The sequence below is a fragment of the Vulpes lagopus genome, chromosome 11, assembly GCF_018345385.1.
Source record: "Vulpes lagopus strain Blue_001 chromosome 11, ASM1834538v1, whole genome shotgun sequence".
In the NCBI taxonomy this organism is placed as follows: domain Eukaryota; kingdom Metazoa; phylum Chordata; class Mammalia; order Carnivora; family Canidae; genus Vulpes; species Vulpes lagopus.
This window is the reverse complement of record NC_054834.1, coordinates 45,218,976-45,238,882: the sequence shown is the minus strand read 5'-3', so window position 1 is coordinate 45,238,882 and position 19,907 is coordinate 45,218,976.

The window sequence follows — 19,907 nt, the reverse complement described above, 5'->3', positions numbered from 1 at the left end:
ACACTATTTTTTCAGAACTAATTAATAAAGTTTGTCATAAGATATAGTTGTGAAATTGCTCTAATTTTAGATATTGAGCTATATTGCTTTAAATAAAGAGTGTTACCATGTTCCCATAAATGGTGAAGTGAATTATGTGACAAACTCCAACTCTGCATTGAAAGAAAACCCAGGTTAGCAGAAATCAAATGACACCAAACACTAAGCTAAATTGTGCCTATCATTTGACCCTTTGTCTCTAGTTTCATTATAACATGGGGATCTACAGAATTTTCTCTAATTTCTCTTAAGAAGATTCTCTATAAAGTTATTCATATTTGAAGGCACAATACTTTTATTTTCCATTGTTTATATAATAGGTCATAATTATTAATTTTCTCAATCAAAGGACATAATCTTATAGACACTGAAAATGAAATTTATAAAAATATCTAAGTATTTAACTATTACACTTTTTTTTTATTTTTTTTTTATTTTATGATAGTCACGGAGAGAGAGAGACAGAGACGGAGACAGAGACATAGGCAGAGGGAGAAGCAGGCTCCATGCACCGGGAGCCCGACGTGGGACTCGATCCCGGGTCTCCAGGATCGCGCCCTGGGCCAAAGGCAGGCGCCAAACCGCTGCGCCACCCAGGGATCCCCCTATTACACTTTTTTAATAAATAAAATTAATCTCCCCACCACCAATTATAAAGTTTTTTTATACATTGGACAGGAAAGGATATAAATGCTCCCAGATGTTCCTAATAACTTGCAGATTTATATCTTCAACTATTCACGTAATTATCAAGGATCTAGAATCTTAAAAAAAAAAAAACAAACCCTATTTGCTTGAAGTTTCACAAGGTCTTTTGATTTTCTAATAGTGTTCCTCTTCCATTTACATGGAAAATATAGTAGTAGCGGTGGAGGAAAAGAAGGTAAAAGCCAGAGAATCACCATTTAGCAAACATTTATTGTGGAGTTGCTCTGAACTAGTGGATTTCATATAACAGGTTTCATTTTTTTAAAAGCACAATTATATTTCCTAGATATAAAAATTGATATTTGGAAAGACTAAGCAACTTGCAAAAGGACACACATATTTGATGCTGAGAACCATGTTTTTCTAGTACGTTATCCTGGGATTTTCTTGGCCTTCTTTAGGCTGTTTTCAAGTATTTCTATTTTTTCTGCCATTGAATCAACTAAAGCACAGATAGAATTAATATAGCGGAGAATATTAATAATTTAGGGAAGATTGTTATATACATATCCAATGAAAGTCTTGAGAAACATACATGACTATGTTTTGCACCTCCTTTGATTAAAGCAATTCCACTATATAAGCAGGGTAAATGGAAGCAGCACTGTAAAACAATGATTGAACAGCAATCTCATGATTCAGTAATGGTGATGGGTGGTGACAACAATGTGATATCGAGTCACAAGGATGACACATAGAGGGGTTTGGCAATCAGACTATGGATCTTTCGAGAAAAATTCTATGCGTGTACACGCAAGAGCTTGTGATGTGTTTTACTTCATGCTGTTACACCAGTTTGATTGTCTTCCTTACAGATATAAAATACATAATCCCAAGAGTTGATTTATAGCACACTCTTTTGGACTTCTAAAGTTATATAGTTACCTTAAGAAACAGAGAAGTCATGACCAGAGTGTCCCACACAACAGGTCATGTTAATCTGTTTAGATGATCCTAGAGAATTTGTTTTCTGATTAGCATTAAAAAACAATTTTTTTGATTCAACATTTATTATAGTGGTTAGGAGACAGATGTGCTAAAATTTTCGATCAATCCAAGTATCAGTTTACACAGAATATTCCCATTGAGATAACTGCTGCATTTTCAGAGAAAACCGGTCTCTTAATTCCCATCTGCTATCAATTTATTTTATTCTAGAATGCAGGTAAACTTTTAATTATCTAAAATATCCTGATCGGAAGGAAAATTACAGGAATTCTCTAAGTAATTGGTTATAAATGGTATCTATTATATAATCACCTAATACACAGAGCAGAGAAATAATCTCATTAGTTGTTATAATTCATCTTCAGAATGTTGAACCAATGTGGTTTAATTACCATACAGATTATAACCTTTGAACTTAAATAGTTACAGTTCAACTTTTATTGATTAATGTGGCATAAAACAAATGTTTCTGAGTTCATAAGTAAGGAGACATCTAAAGAATTGTAATTATTCCAAATTTATTCAGTAACAGTCTACCAAAACATCTTAATAAAACTATCTTGGAATTTGTTCTTTACACATTTCTGAAGAATTTGTGATCTAAATGATCTAAAATTCTATTACTTTGTTAAATACTAAAAAAAAGGAAGATGTTATGAATCATTTAGAAAGGACATAATCATAAATTAAATAGCTATTGTTTCATTGTTTTTTAAGTTTTTATATGAATAGTCTAGCATAACATAAAGTTGATATTGGTATCTCATTTCACCCTTAACATGACACCATATGGTACATATTGCTAAATCACCTTTACAGGTGAGGGAACTTACCCTTACAGAGGTCAAGTAAATTTCCAAGGTCAAACAGCTACTCTAAGAGGCTAATCTGGAAATTCTATATTGCAGATTGCTGTCAATATGCAAGCTCTTCATCCGTCCACTTGATTTTCTACTAAAAATAGTACATTAGGAATGCCTGGGTGGCTCAGTGGTTGAGTGTCTGTCTTCATCAGGGCGTGATCCCAAAGTCCTGGCATAGAGTCCTGTATCCTGCTCCTGGCAGGAAACCTACTTCTCCCTCTGCCTGTCTCTGCCTCTCTGTGTGTGTCACTCATGAATAAATAAATAAAATCTTTAAAAATAGAAAAACGAAAACAGTACATTAAATTGAGATAAATATCTAAATTAATATGTATATTAAGAACAATAGACATTGTGTTGTAGAAAGAACATTAGGCCCAGACAAATAGCATTAGATTAGAATTCTGGCTCAGCCACTTACTGAGTCTGAAAAATAGGTTAAACCACATTCTCCTCTGTATTACTTTTCAAAGTGAAAGTAAGTTTGCATATAAATTTGTTCTGCCCCTGTACCAGCTACCCCTCAAGACTGTCTCAGTGAAAATAGCATTGTACCTCTGATTATGCTGTAGAAACATCAGTAAGCATAATTAACAATGCCAGGTACTTTTCAATTAACTAGGCTCCTATATTTCTAGCCTAAAAAATTTCCTGCCAAGTCCATATTTTCCTTGTTCGGCTCAGCTGAACAGAACGTTTTAATTCACATACCTTCCCTTAATGTTATTGCAAATACGCTGTATTTTCAAAATCTTTAGGATAGCCAATGCTCTGATCTTTTCAGCCTCCGAAAACCTTTGCCATTGTGTCAATTCTTTTTTTCTGAGAACTGGTTCTCTTCTTGGCTTCTTCCTTGTTTGCCACCAACTTCACTCACAGTTTCTGATAAATCACTGTAGTATAAGCCCTGGCAGTGAGTTTTGATTGCTGAGGCTCCTTTGTTAGAGAGATCTTGGTTGATTTCGGTAACTGACCCTGTGGGCCACTTGTCTTTCTGCTCCCTTGAGCTTTAAGTTCCTGCCCGTATTTTTTTAAAATTTGGCAATATAGAGTGAGCCTTGAAACTCTAGGCCTCTACCTCTGACCCAAATAAAACAAGAACCCTGGGTGCATGTGCTCTCTATTTCTCTACTGTAACCTGTGGCCCCAGGTGTGCTGTGTAGTTTTCAGGTCTGTAAATAATAAATAATAAATCATCTCAAAGTTTCCTGATGGTTGTTGCTGAAGAGCATCTTGACATCATAAGAATCACAAAGGTCTGCCCAAGAGGAACATTGGTTTGGAAAGGGAAAATGTTTGAGGGAAGATTTCCGCAACCCAGGTGAGTGCCCCCAGGCATTTCTAGCTGAAAGCATTACTCTCCATAGGCTGAGACTAGCACAAAACAGTCTCATCTGCTGGATATTCTTTTACCTGACCTTTAAATATTGGAGGGAGTGAACTCCTTCTCTACTCATGCTCTTTCTGAAGCTAATAGCTACAAAGGAAGTTATCTATGTCTACTATTGAGATGTGTGGCTTTATCTTGATTTGATCATTAAGCTCTAAATTTCTATCTCCAGCTGCTAATGCTACATATCCACTTGAATGTCTATATAAAAATGTCCAGTGTCCTCAAAAGACAACATACGTTTCCCATCCCCTCTAAACATGCTTTAATACCAATGTTAACCTCAATTTAGAGTACATGTTACCTATACATTTGGTGAGCACATAAACTTCAAAGGCATTCTATATTCCACTCACTCTCTGACCCTCTTTACTCACCAATCTTTTGGTCTGTGAGTCCACATCTTATTATGTCAACAGATCCCAGGCTAAGACTCCTACTCCACTATAAGACACCATGCAGTTTCCTCTAATTTAGAAGACTCCTAATTAATCTACCTTTCTCCACTCCTGTGTCCCAGTAGTCAATTTCCACAGCTTATAAAATGTTTTTTAAAGCTAAATTTTTTTAAGATTTATTTATTTTAGATAGAGTGTGTAAGCAGGGGGAAGGACAGAAGGAGAGGGAGAGAGACAGAATCTCAAGCAGACTTCACACTGAGCTTAGAGCTCAATGCATGGCGCAGTCTCACGACCCTGAGATCATGACCTAAGCTGAAACCAAGAGTCAGACACATAACTAACTGAGCCACCCAAGCACCCCAAACCCAAATCATTTTAAACATTCTTCTATAAAAAATAATTAAAAGAAAAACTAAAGCATAAAAAAACCCAACAATGCAACACCATATTTCAACATCTTCCCTTCAATGAAATCCAAAGTTGTTAGTGTGGTATACATGACTCTGAATAGTTGAAGGATCCTATCTCACCAATCCCATCACACATCAAAGGGGAGCCAATCCTTTGTGCTCCAGCCACAATGGACATGCTATTTTTTTCTGTTATTTAAGCACAATGATCTTATCTCCATTTCAAGTTGTTTGTATTTGCTGTTCAATATTTCCACAAAGCAGTGACCAGAATATGTTAGTGGATGATTTCTATTTATCAGTGTGGTCTCAGCTCAACTCAGTCAGGTGTTCCTCTGCATCTGCTTGACTCAGTCTGATGTTCCTATACATCTAGGCACAAGATTTTTTCCTTCCTTCCTTCATCCCCCTTTCCTCCTTTTTCCTCCCTTCCTCCACCTTTCTTGTTTTGATTAGACCAAATTCTGAATTTGCTTAGTGATTTTTGAAGTTCCTCTGTCCTAGTTGGAGGCAGCACTTGCCTCCTAACGTAGCAAGCTGAAAAACCTAGGTATTTATTTCCTCAGTTCCCTTTGCAGTCTGCATTGGTCTAGTTGCAGCTAACTATAATTTATTCACTTTTAATCAAAAGATCTAGTGACTCTCAGAACAGTGGAGAATGCATTTTGGAGGGTTCAGCAGAAGCAGTGAGAACATTGGGTTTTTGGAATCAGTTGTATGAGCAGAGCTAGTGAGAACATTCTGGCAATAGCTCTAGCAGCCCTGTCATCAGGACACGAGTTCAGTGTCTTCACTCTGGATGTGGTTCTGGCTGTGTAGCATCCCCTTCTTTATTTCTGTTCCATTTTCTGAGCCCAGTTCTCCAAGCTTCTGAGAAATTTTTTTAGTTCCTCAACATCTATACACATTCTCTCTCTAAATGAGAGGCAGCTCCAGTTGCTTGCCAGTGGTACCTCCACAGACATTCTCAATTCCATTACTCAATTTCATACACTTCAAACTTATTAATATCTAAAATCTTCTTATTTATTGATTTGTGTGTTTGTTTTTTGTGCATTTTAAATTTTTCATTCTACATCTGCCATGGTTATTAATAAGGCACTCATAAATTTTAAACACAGAGAAGAGAGAAATGCTGTATATTCTTTACTACATAGTCTTCTTCCTTATACAAACTTTTTTTTCTTAGTGCAACCTTCAATCGGAAAAAAAAAAAGTGCCCCTCTTGAAGATCCAGTATAGTTTTTTAAATTACAAATAAAATAAATCTTATATTTGAAGTTATTTTTTATTTACTGATGTCATTTAGAAGCACAGAGTTAAATTGTGGGCAAATAACAATACAAGGTGTTATAGCTTTAATTTAGATGTAAATTTTTTTCCTAATATATACTTAATTTTTACAGCAACTTTCCCCTTAATGTTATTCTATTCAATATTCTTACATATATTTCAGAAGTTATTTGAAATTTCTTAAGTATAAGAGTGAGGACATTATTTAATCCTTGTATCAATAATCTTCCATGTCATCCTATTGAACTGACCTAATTAAATTATAATAAGAAATCAGGAAACAGAAAAAAATACAAAAATATGTAAATTTTGAACAATGATAAATCCTAGATATTTGCCCATATAAAATGTCTATATTTGTAGTTTTATTCATTTTTGAAATAGTAGACTTCCATATCTTCTGTTCTCTTACATGAGGCCCTTCTTGTAGCTTTTCTGATTTATCTGTTGGTTTTTAATATTCACCTTTAATAATTTTATCTTGAATGCACTCATATGGTGTTTTGTATTAAAGATGAATTTTGCATTAAACACTTCACAGGTAACTAGTATGTGTGTCAACTTCTCTTGCCCTAGTCCTCATGCATAAGGTGACATGATGAGAACCAGGTCAGTTGTCCTACACCAGTAGCTGGATAGCCTTTAGGTAAGGGATAAGAAAAATGATTCTCTGCTTATGAAGAGGAAGAAAGAGGCAACCAGTTTCCTTCTCTTCCTAAGTGAATCTCCCTGGAAACTGATGGGCCCGAATTCTATTTCCAGCACTTTAGTATGTGAACATTGTCTCCAGGAACCAGGTAGCTCTAGATTTCTCTAGCATTTGCAACCAAGTCGTGTCTCTGTATCTGGACTTCAACCATTTTGACAGATAAATACTTACATAAGTAGTCTTCCAGTCTTTCAGAACTTTGTCCAGCCAACCTGTAAGCATTTGGCTCCTTTGGGAAGGGATAAATCCTTTTAATTCAGAACAATTAACCAGATGATGGCTATAGATATAATTCTCATGGTATGTTAGAATACTTCTAGGAGAAGTGAAATTAGATTTCGGCTTAATAGTCCATGTTTTTCCATAACCCAGCAAGCTAGGGCTATCAACAGGAACACTGGAAAATCTGGAAAACTTTATTTATCTACAGTATGTTTTCTTTCATCATTGGTCATTCCATCCCTTAAGATTTTCCAAATAAGTCACCCTTTAATTTCAGAGATTGTCTTGCACATTGTCATGAATTAGAAGCAATCAAAAATTATCAGACACATGACTTTATTCTAAAGAAATTTATAATGGGTTTAAGTGAAAAGGATAGAAATTAAATAATAATATTAGAAATAATTCAAGGTGTGAAAATACTACAATAGTATAATAGTTAAATGTAAAAATAGGAAGCAATATGTCATAAAAGATCATGGAAACATCACCATATTTACCATTCAGAGCCTGGGTAGTTGTGTAGGCTAATAAAATTATATAAATTTATATTTATATTTATATTTATATTTATATTTATATTTATAAATATTTGTTCCTGTCAAGCTCATTTCATGTAGGCATTTGGTATATTTATTTGATAGATTGTTTACTTTAAGGGGACTTTTATTTTATTTCCTTCTCTTCCCACATGATTTTTAAAAATTTAGAGCTCTAAATTCAGATTCTCGACTTTCTTTAAATTGAAGAAATTGTGTTAGTTTATCCCAAATAATACTTAAGATGATTTATATCTAAATCTAATGTTCAGCATGATTATTCTAAAAGTAGAAAGGATAACAGGTTAGTCATTTTTGTGTGAACACGAACTGCTTTTACAAAAGGGCTGAGTGACTATCAACGAATATCTTCAAGCAAGCATGGTACAACTGCTTGGCAGAAATGTTGTAATGTTCTGTTGTAACCCAAATCTGTTGGGTTTTTATACTCATCTTTATTAAAATTAACAAAGATAAATATTAATAAACCAACTGATATCTTCAGTAAAGGGAAATTGAAAAACGAAACAGTATTTTAATTTGATGATCTCTAACCACACTTCTAGACCTTGGGTTTTATAATAAGTTGCTTCTTCCATTATGTCCCCAAATCCTTTACATCCCAAATTCAACAACCAGTTGGTATGATGTGATGCCACAGAGAGCTATCTTTCTTTAATTCACAGAAGAGAACTTGTAACACCAGAATATTTGAATTCATTCTTCTTGAGTATTAATTACTACAGTTGTGATGCATTTGAAAATGAATTTCCAATAAGAAGGTTCCTTCAATACTGTGACACATTCTCACAGGATTTCTGTATCTTTGCTACAATTGACTCATTTTTTATGCTTTTTTCCTAGTGTTATATATCTTTTCAGTTATAGGAATTCCTACATAGTTTTTCTGTTTAAGGTTTTATTTATTTATTCATGAGAGACTCAGAGAGAGAGGCAGAGACATAGGCAGAGGGGGAAGCAGGCTCCTCGCAGGGAACCTGATGTGGGATTTGATCCCAGAACCCCAGGATCCAAGGCAGACATTCAACTACTGAGTGTCTGAGCCTCCCAGGTGTCCCAGAAGTTCCTATGAAGTTTTGACCACACAATTTCTGTTATTACACTAGCTAGGGTATTTTGTTAGTAACCTAACCATATTTTTTTCCTCAAAATGAGCTCAGAGCAGGTTGTCTGAATTATGTTTTCAAAATTGAAATACCTTATTTTTATGATTAACATTTCCATTTCCAAATGCCTTTGCCCTTGGATATACGAAGATTACAGTGTATCCAGCAGGGTATGAAAAAATAAACCATGAACTATACAGTTAGCTGACTTTGTTTCAAATATCAAACCTATTATTAGATATATGACTTGGGCAATGTATCTAATGTCTCAAATCTTCATCTTTAAAATAGACACAGTATCTACTTCATAAATATGAACCATGATTTAGTAAGATTATGTATGTAAAACATTTCACTTAGTTTCTAGCACTTATTAATATTTAATACATGAATATACTTCAAATTATCTGAAATAAAAATATATTCAGTATTAGTTATCCCTCTCACTCTGCAAATCCAAATGTGTCTGTGGTTGAATTTAACAAGGTAAGTAAATAAATAAATTTTAAAAAGTAGAATCTACAGTGATTTTAGAACGAGAAAAAAGTTATAGCTTTAAAATTTTAAGACAATTCAGATTACATAAATCTTAAGGAAAAGAGTTAAGTCCATGTATAAAGATTGAGGGTAGACTTTCCTCTTTGTCTTGAAAACCATGACAATGGTAGAAGCAGTCTACCATTGCTTAGATAGACATAGAAAAGAGGACGATGAAATCAAGTTACCAAAGAGCTTTAGAAAAGGGGATGCAAATAGAATTAGACTTATATATAGTGCAGCTGTCTTGGGGGTTAATAGGAGAACACCTGTTGCTCTGCAGGGGAACTATATGAATAACTGAGCAGATAAAGTAAAAAATGCACTAGCAGAATTGGGCAGGGAATATAGAATTGTCAGATTACAGATAATAAACACACAGAATGCCCAGCGAAAATTGAATTTCAGATAAACAACATTTTTTTTTCTTTGAGTATAAGCATGCCCTGTGAATGCTTTTGGGATATATTTGTATTAAAAGAAGATATTTGTTGTTTATCTGAAATTCAAATTTAACTAGATAGCCTATATTTTATCTGGCAACCCTACAGGGAAAAAACAGTATTATTTCTAGAGGAATATGATGTTCACAATTTATTTTCTCTCTCTCTCTCTATGTAACCATATGTATAATTTTATATATTTATTTGTGTATAATTATTTATATAATCATATTTATTTGTATGTAATTATATATATGTATAAAAATGTTGCATTTTACTCTATCTTGCATTTTTAATCTTGATCTTGTTTTGTGATATAATGGACTTTATATCAATTCCCTTTTACCCCAGATGCTAATTTGTTCTGTATTGATATAGATTGTGTTTAGTTTCAAAATTTTATATTGCCACAAAATGTCTTTTTGTGTTTCAATTTATGTCTTCTTTAACCATGGAAAAAAATAAATAAAAAACTGAGAGCAAATATTTTGTTACTAATTTTCTAAAATGTTTTAGAGAGGCTAAGGGAAATGGAAAGAAAAACTGTATATTAATATTGAACTGTTTAAATATTATCTAATTTGAAATGTTTGGATTGAAGGGTTATAGCTCCTATAGCTCCACATGATTCAGATAAATTTCACAACCATTTTTTGAAATTAATCACAAATTATTTATATTCCAAAACACATAGTGCTTAAAACACCGTATATAATAATAAGTTAAGGTTTTCTTATTTTCTTTTGGTGTTCTATTCCATTTTTGAGACTCTATTTAGAAAATAATTGTGTTCATATAATCTTTCAGATACTAAAGATTTGATTATTAATTTTGAACACTGTTCTCAATTAGGCTCATGAAGGTTATTTATCAATCTGTAAAGTGAGGGAGATATGTAGACAATTTTTAATGTACCATAGAACAATGATATGCCTTTTTCTGTAATTCTAAATCCAACATAAGCTTTGTCTTTAATTTGCATTAGGAGCTAGCAAACTACTTTTATAAATGTAATAACAAATGATAAATATTTTAGGTTTCATGAGCCGCAGGGTCTCTCTAGTGACTGCTCCTCTGCCATTGTGGTAAAAAAGCAGCCATAGACAATTAAAAAAAAAATGAAGGGGTGTGGTGATATTCTAATAAATTTTATTTAATATATAAGAGAAGGCTGTATTTGGCTTGCTGGCTGTAGTTTAATCTGAATATCTCCAAAGGTAATTCAGTATAAATATATAAAGTACATTTTCAGTTGGCCCAGGTATTTCATTTTCTTTCCTATCTCTCTTTCTAAGCATTTTTAACAATCTTTTGTTTCTTCTCCACTTCAGATACAAACTCTTGCCACTTGGCCTATGTCTTTGGCCTATGTCTGATTCATACCAATCCTTTCATTAGAAATCAGTCTGTTGTAAAATAGGAAAACAAAGAACTAAAAACCAACAAACCAAACACACAAAATCATATGGTATCTATCATGTATCACTAAAGAGAAAACAAGATGATTTCTAGCTTTTCTGTAAAACCAAGACTTTCACTTATTTCCATGAATGATTTCAATTTTCTTTAGATTTAGTAAGAGTAAAGCAACAAAACATAAGCATAACAAATCAATTTGAATCTCTACAAATGTACTCAGATTTCATCATCAGGTAATCTCTGCCTTTACTACTTGGATTTATAGTTCTACATAATGGAGTCTGTTGATAACAGCTGTCTTAACCTTTCTAAGTCTTATTATTCTTTCTTGTATAATTGGTTACATACTTTTCTTTTTTTCCTTTTTAGTGTCCAAATTCCTAGAAGTCAGCATAGCTTACTTATCATCAAGCAGTGATTGATCACAGTTGTGCTCAACACTTTGAGCCAGTGAGACTTCCAACTTTTGCCAATGGAACTGTATGTGTGTTAGGGATTATATTCCAAGTGCAGGTAGTATTTAAGTCATGATAAAACCGATGTGTGGAGAGCTTGTCCAAGGCCCTTATGGCTTACTTCTCATATATTCCTGATAAGCAAATTTCTGCTTAGTCTCCCAGTCAATTACATGTTGCAAACAAGATAGGAACTTCAGACCAGTTGCCAGTTGGCTCATTCATTTGCCAAATAGCCCTTTACTGTCACTGATACTTCTGGGCATATGGTTTTACATGATTGGCTTCAAATAAAATCAGCCAGTGACAGTGAAGCTACTGGTTTTCATGTCCACCCTGATATCAAAACTATGCTGAACAAGTTGGGGGTCGGGATTGGAAGCAGCCCCATGAAAAACACCACAGACCTCCACTGTTCATATTCAAAGTTCAGTAGTTTTTAATATATAATCACTTTTCAGTTAGATATATGCCCTTGGTTGATTTCCACAGTCATAATATATTTTTTCTGGTTTTATTGTTTCTTAGGGAGTAGATTTGTTGAGCTACTCACTTCACTATCTCAGAAATCCTGTTCCCAGAGACTAATTCCTAAGCCCTATTCATGTGCCAGGCACAGAGCTAGTCAACCAACTTATTTACATTATCTCCAAACCTTACCACAACCCAACAAGCTATGTATTATTATCTTTATTTTTCTAATGAGTAAAATGAGGTTCAGATAATTTAAGTAACTTGCCAAATGAACAAAAAAACAGAATAAAAATATGATTCATACAGTATTGCTTATATTTGAATTCATATTATATCAAGTATATTTGAATTCATACATAAGAAATGAATTCATACATTTTTAAATGTTACTTATGAGAAATAGATTAAACCATGCCTGTAAAATACTTAACATATCATAGAGTATATATTATACATTTTTGATAATTGAATACAGCTTTTAAAATATTGAAGTAATTGTGAAGTAATTATTTTCTGGTGTGTTTATAGTCATATTAATTTTTAAAAAGATTTTTAGTTTATTTATTCATGAGAGTCAGAGAGAGAGAAAGAGAGAGAGAGAGAGAGAGGCAGAGACACAAGCAGAGGGAGAAGCAGGCTCCATGCAGGGAGCCTGAGGCCAGACTCAATCCTGGGTCTCCAGGATCAGGCCCTGGGCTGAAGGCGGTGCTAAACTGCTGAGCCACCAGGGCTGCCCTAGTCATATTACATTAAAAAAAATAAATACCTTTTAAGCAGGTAAGTATCCTCCGTATTTTTGTCTCCACTACTTTTCTGGCCCAGTCATTGTATTCAATGATGGTAGTACTGTTAAATGGATGAATATGTATCAATGGACTTTATATTAAAATTTTATATTAAAATTATATTATTTATATTAAAAATCATTTTTGTCACGTGTGTAAGACTAGTCAAAACGGATAGCTCAATAAAAACCTTGGGTCTAACAAAATTCAAGACACTAGGAAAGCAAAGGGCCATGATCGCGGCAGAACGCTTAAACTTGATGATTAAAAGTTAATACATATTTAAACAAGATGAGGGCAGCCCGGGTGGCTCAGCGGTTTAGCCCAGCCTCTGGTCCAGGACGTGATCCTAGAGACTCGGGATCGAGTCCCACGTTGGGGTCCCTACATGGAGCCTGCTCCTTCCTCTGCCTGTGACTCTGCCTCTCTCTCTCTCTCTCTCATGAATGAATAAAATAAAATAAATCTTTAAAAAATAAATAAAATAAAACAAGATGAAAAAGTCCAAATGTCGAAAAGTTGAATGTCAAAGCTGCACTATGAATATAGTTGTTAAACCATGAGCTCAAGCTAACTTATTTTTTCTTCATTGAATAACTGAAGTTTGTAAACACAATAAAATCACAGTTCTGAAGTCAACTTTTTTACCTGACTTGCCAGAAATTCCAGGTCATTTTCAACAAAAAGTTCCTACTAATTTATCTTAGTTATTTAAAAATCAACTTTAATCATCAGTTCAGGCCCTTTAGTATATGAGGTCTTATAAAATTGGGGCCATTCTGGACAATTTTTCAATATCTAAATATAGAAAGAAGCAGGTTTTTTTTTTAAGATTTTATTTATTTATTAATGAGAGACACACACACGCACACACAGAGAGAGAGAGAGAGAAAGAGAGAGAGAGAGAGAGGCAGAGACATAGGCAGAGGGAGGCTCCATGTAGGGAGCCCCACATGGAACTCGATCCCAGGACTATAGGATCAAGCCCTGGGCTGAAGGCAGTATTAAACCGCTGAGCCACCCGGGCTGCCTGCAATTTTTTTTAAATGAGCTACCATCAGTGAAGATTTACATTCCTTAACACAAATATTCTTACTCTGAAGCATGATATGAAACTGATGAAGAGGATGACAATACTAGACATATTTTTCCTTTTTTATATATAAAGATTTAAAAATAAGCATAGGGATCTTGAATAAAATCAAATACAAGTTTAGACTAGGCAACTTTTAGAATCATAAAGTTTCAAAAGAAATTGTTGAACAACTCAAGTGAGTCACAGAGTGAAATGCATTTGATTATTCTTTTAGAAACTCAGAATTTCATTACAGTTTTTAAATGACATATTCAGTTTAATATAATAAACATATTACATATGTCATGAATATTTATCTATTTAAGCTTAGCTGTTAAGTGTATGAGTAAATTTCTGATTTTCTCTGTATATTAATGTTGTAGTCATAGTCAAATCATTAAAATGCAGCAAGAAAAAGACATAAGTGAGAAGGAAAGGTAATACAGTTTGATCCATGCAATAAATTGTAGCATGTTACATTCAGCTGATAAACTGACAGGTGTTAAGTACAAATAAGCTAAAAAGAAAGCACAGTAAATTAAAAATTTATATACATTCCAAAGTCTACTCAAGATGAGTAAGGAAAGTAAATCAAACATGCAGAAAAGTTAGCACATTTTTGTTGGTGGATGTGATATGTTTAATGAAAGATCTATAGAGAAAATATAAACAAGATTTTAGTTTTACCTGGCAATATTATTAAATGCAAAGTGGAAAGTGTATTTGGTCAAAACAAAACTAGAATATATTGAAAGATATTTAATGAATCATTGAAGCTTTTATTGACAATAATAGTGAAGGATCAAATTATGCTTTTATTAAATAAATAGCTATAATAGATATGAATATATTTATAGAGACATAGCTGAGCAGCTTGGTTAAAACAAATAGCTGAGCTAGGCTAAACTATAGAGGTTATTATGTATGTATTTACAGTACATAGTTATTTTTTATTATTAATGGAAAGGCTATTGTGCATGATTGTATTGCCATCTCTAGTGACTAAGACAATGTCAATATTTCCCCCAGCTTGACCAATTTTATGGCTTCTTCCTGATCCTAGGTCCCCAATCTTTCTTCCTTTCTTAGAGCATTTTAGAAAACTTGTAATTGTTATTTGTTTCTTTGTATGTTTTAGATGCAGTTTTTAAAAGCCTCTTGCCTTTTTTAAAACCCAAGACCTTTCTTAAGGACCTAAATACTATCCCTATGAAATATAATCATGAAAGAATATAGTGCCCCTTTTTCCCAGTCTCTGGGAGAGTTGTATTAGTCAGAGTTCTCGGAGAAACAGAACCAATAGAAGATGATAGATGATAGATAGATGATAGATAGATAGATGATAGATAGATTCAGATATAGATATACATATATACATTTATATATAGAGAGAGAAATAGATGATGGATGATGATAGATAGGTAGATGATAGATAGATAATAGATAGATATAGGAGGAGATTTATTATAGGATTTGGCTCATGTAGTTATGGAGGTCAAGAAGTCCCATGATCTGTTTGCAAGCTGAGAAATGAGGAAAGCAGGTCATATGATTTAGTCAAAGTCCCAAGGCGGAGAATGGGGTCTGGTGGTATAAATCCCAGTCTGGTATGAAAGCCTGAGAATCATAGTGCCAATGTCGTGGGGTGTCATGGGGAGGGCAGGAAACAATGGATGACCCAGCTCATGTGGTGTAAGTGAATTCATTCTTCTTCCATCTATTTGTTGTATTTAAGCCCTAAATGGATGGCACGATGCCCACCAACATTGGTTAGCCCAATCTTCTTTCTTTAATCTACTGATTCAAATGCTAATCTCTTCCAGATATACCCTCACAGACACCCAGAAATAATATTTACCTGCTATCTATCTGAACATCCCTTAGCCTAGTTAAGGTGATAAAAAAAATATATATCAAAAGTTCACTTTATGTCAATTTAGCATCCATATGCATTTCCTTAAGCCAACTTAATCTCCAAATAAAGACAATAACAATAATTCCACCTAATATGATACAACTATCTCGTGCCTTTGGTGGTTGAGTGCCACCATTTGTCCTCTGTCACCCCAAGATTCAATTATCCCATTTACGAGTGAGTCTGCAAGTCCCACTCTAAGGTCTAGCCCACAGAGAAGAGCAATTCTACACCTCTTCAAGGATATTGAGGCTCTTCTTATGAATTTGCTTCTCAAAATATTGCTGGAAAGTATGTCTTCTGGATTTTCCCAGTGTGGATAAGTAGGTTTTAAATGACAAAGCCACTCTAATACTCCTACATCCCTAAGCCTTGAATCCCTTACTCTCTATTAACCAAAGAAGGTTGGGCAGTTTCAGCTTTCTCAAGGAAAGTCATTTTGGGGTCCATGTGTCAGCCAATCAACCAACTAACCAAACTGTCAGAGCCCTTCCTAACTCCTTGAGCTATAACACTAAATGAAGCATCTGTTTAATGGGCCCATAGCAATAAATTTGATCTGATTCCACTTTATATACCTTTCACTATTATCTCATACCCTTGATATCCATTCCCACACATGTTCCCCAGATTTATTCTTGTATAAATTAGAAAACTCAAGTAGTTCCTTTGAAGTGTAGTATTGTTTCTCATGAGCTACACTTTTGTATTTCACCATTAAGGGCTTGCCAGGACTTAAGACAATTTATAAGTTTGGTACAAAGAGAGACAATAGGGATAGATCCTGTGGAGAATCAGCATTGTCTTTCATGATGACTAGAGAGGCTATTACCATTTGGTGGTCCACCACTACTGTGGGTGGAGATCCAGTTGTAGTTGGAGAAGCTGATACCACTCTGTGTGGAAGCCCAATTTTTCTGGGGATAAGAAGTCTTCATCACTGTCAAAGAAAATGCATCAGAATTAAGGGGCTCAGTATCCCCTGCTTTATCAGAGTCATCCATACCTTCTCATCCCAGCTTACAGGAAATGATTCTTTCCCAATCAGTGCCCACACTTTAGCAGTAGGCACCTGCAAGTCCAGGAATTCAATTTACATTGTCATTCAGCTAATTTTAAGGTAAATTGACTTTAGTTTTTAGCAATTTCAACCTTGAGATTACAGGTAACAAAAGCTCTCCTTCCAGGCATACCTAGACATTCTCAGGTCATTTATGGAGCTCCTAGTGTGTGGAATTCAAATTCCTGAGCTCATCTTTTCTTTCACCACTTTGTCCAGCAGCATTGGGAGCTGCCAACCAATGTCATTATATTTATTAATTTCCCTTTTTTAAAGATTTTACTTATTTATTTGAGAAAGATTGAGAACACAAGCAGAGGGAGAGAAGGAGAGGGAGAAGCAGACTCCCCACTGAGCAGGGAGCCCTATGTGGGGCTGGATCCCAGGACCCTGAAATCATGACCCCAGCCAAAGGCAGATACTTAACCAGCTGAGCCAGCTGGGCACTCTTATTCCTTAATTTTTCAATAATGTGCAAAACTACCATATAGAGAGCCCCTTATCTCCTTGCTCTTTTTAAGTGATTGATTAGGAGTATTAAATGTGGATATTTTGTGTATCTCTATTAATAGTTCATGCCAAGAATGCTCAGTCTCTTTTTACTATTAGAAATAAAATCATTAGCTTCTTTAACTCAAATCAGATTAGATTGCCAATTCCAGAAATCCAAGAACCAATTCAGAAAATTATTCCATACAATTTTGGTCCTCAAGAATCACTCGTGGTACCTTTTGCAATCCAGTGCCTTGTTCCAACTTGAAAAACTGCTTTTTTCATCAATATTTGAAAAGGTTTGCTTTTCCTTTGTGTAGGGTAGAATAGAATACTACTTAGCCGCAGGGGGCAAGCAGTGTGACTGGAATATGCCATAAAATTAAGAAACATAAACTGTTGATTAGCAAATCCCAAGAAAGACAAAAAAGCATTTTAGAAGGAAAATGAAATAGTGAATGACAAGACAAAGTAAGCAGAAGAGTAAAAAACCAGCAAATATAAGAAAAGTTAAAATACATTTTTCTCCATATATATTGTAAAAACAGAATTATTAAGTTGAAACTTGAAGACAATAGAGGAGAGATTAGTCATGGCATTTCTATTTCTAATTTTCTGCAGTGATCAACTTGGATATATATTTTAACCAGACAGAAAATTAGCTTGACTGTGTTACAATGAGGTATCTAACTCCTATTCTGTATGCATTATATTATTTTAAACAAATCATCAGTGTAGGCCACATGTCTGCTGCTATCAACTCCTTGTCTTAGAAGTAGATGTATTCAGTTTTAGAAAGTGGATAAAATGTAGTACTAGAAAGAACTATATAAATAATGAATGAGGTGAAATGGAACAAATGTATTTTTAATAGCTCTGATGAAATAAATATTAATTTGAAAATATCCCTGCATTATCTTTCAGTTCTGTGAATGCATGTTTCACTAAATATATAAATAGTAAATTTTTATGTGAAAGTCAGAATACTATATTTGTACAGCACATACTTCTCTAATTCTATTTTTTATAGCTTAGAGATTGCTTGTTTTTAATGTGTCTAAAGAAGTATTGCTAATAATAGAAATGAGCTAGCTTCTTCTATGTTAATTAGTGCATATATTAATTAATAAATAATTCCTTATTCCACAGTGTATATTTTCCACAGCAATAAAAATAAAAACTCAGTCTTCTGAAGTTTCACATTGTCAGATGCAATAATTTTCTCTTATACAATTAGCAACAATTAATTAATGTTCCACAGCATCTCATGATTTATAATGCCATATAATCCAAAGATAAAATCGAAAACTTCCAGATGCAGTGTCAATAAGTATTTAGAATTTCTCCAAGTAGTTTTCCTTTAATTATTGATGTATAAGAAAAATTTTATACAAAAAGTAGTTATGATGAAATTCATAATATTTTTCTTTACCTTCATGTGCTCTTTTCCTTTGGATTAATGATTATGAAATTCAGTGGATTTATTTTCACAGTTTATATTGAAAAGATATTTTGATTTAGATCTACTTCACAAAACCCTTTTATCAACTAAAATAAGCTATGTAATCTCCCTCGTTCCATTTATGTTAATTTTTATTACCTCCAGTTCATTTAGAAAAGTAAAATGTGCTAAACAATTATATGATACTGAAAGGTGGTAATATCACTGAAGGCTTAGTATTATCTAGCTTCATTATTTTAACCTATCTAGAACAATGAACCTGGGTATTGATTAATATGTTTTAGTAGAATCTTGCTTTTATGGACTATTATGTCAATTATTTTAAAAAGTGTATTTATTGGTTAGAGGTAGAGTGTGGAATAACAGCTAACCAACAAAAATAATGTTTGCTTCTATGGGTATGTCATGTTTCTTTTGCACATGTGTATATGGTACAGTATATTTTATACATATATAAAATATAAAATATAAAATTTTGAAACTGTTTCATGGCACCCTGAATGAAGGTAGGGGATGTGTTAGAGGAGAGAAGAGGAAAAGCAAACAACAGAATAAAAGCAAGGGATAATGTATAGAATATATAAAAAATAGTACAGTATTTAGATATATTAAATCTTAAACAGTTGAAAGAAAGTCAAAGTACCATAGAGTGTATAACAGCAGCAACAATGAAGTTCCCTTGAGCCATATCACCACATTAAATTCTACTCCTTAGAGGTAATCATTCCAACTGTCTATATGTCTATCTTTAGGCCAGTCACATACTTGTGCTTTGTAATATACAATGCTTAATGTCACTATTATCAGAGAAATGCAAAGCAAAACCATGATGAGACAATCATCTCATATTTGTTAGGATGGCTATTATTAAAAAAAAACATAAACGCTATGTATTGGTGAGAATTGCAGGAGAATTTGAAACCTTGTACATGATTGGCAGGAATGCAAAATGGTACATCAGTAATGGAAAACAGTATGAAGTGTCCTCAAAAACATTAAAAATGAAAAATAAACTATCAACTGCTCCAGTAATTCCACTTCTGGGTATTTATCCAGAAGAACAAAAAACCAGGATCTTGAGGACATATTAGCGCTCTTGTGTTCATTGCAGCACCAATATGCTGAAAGAACTTAAATGTCC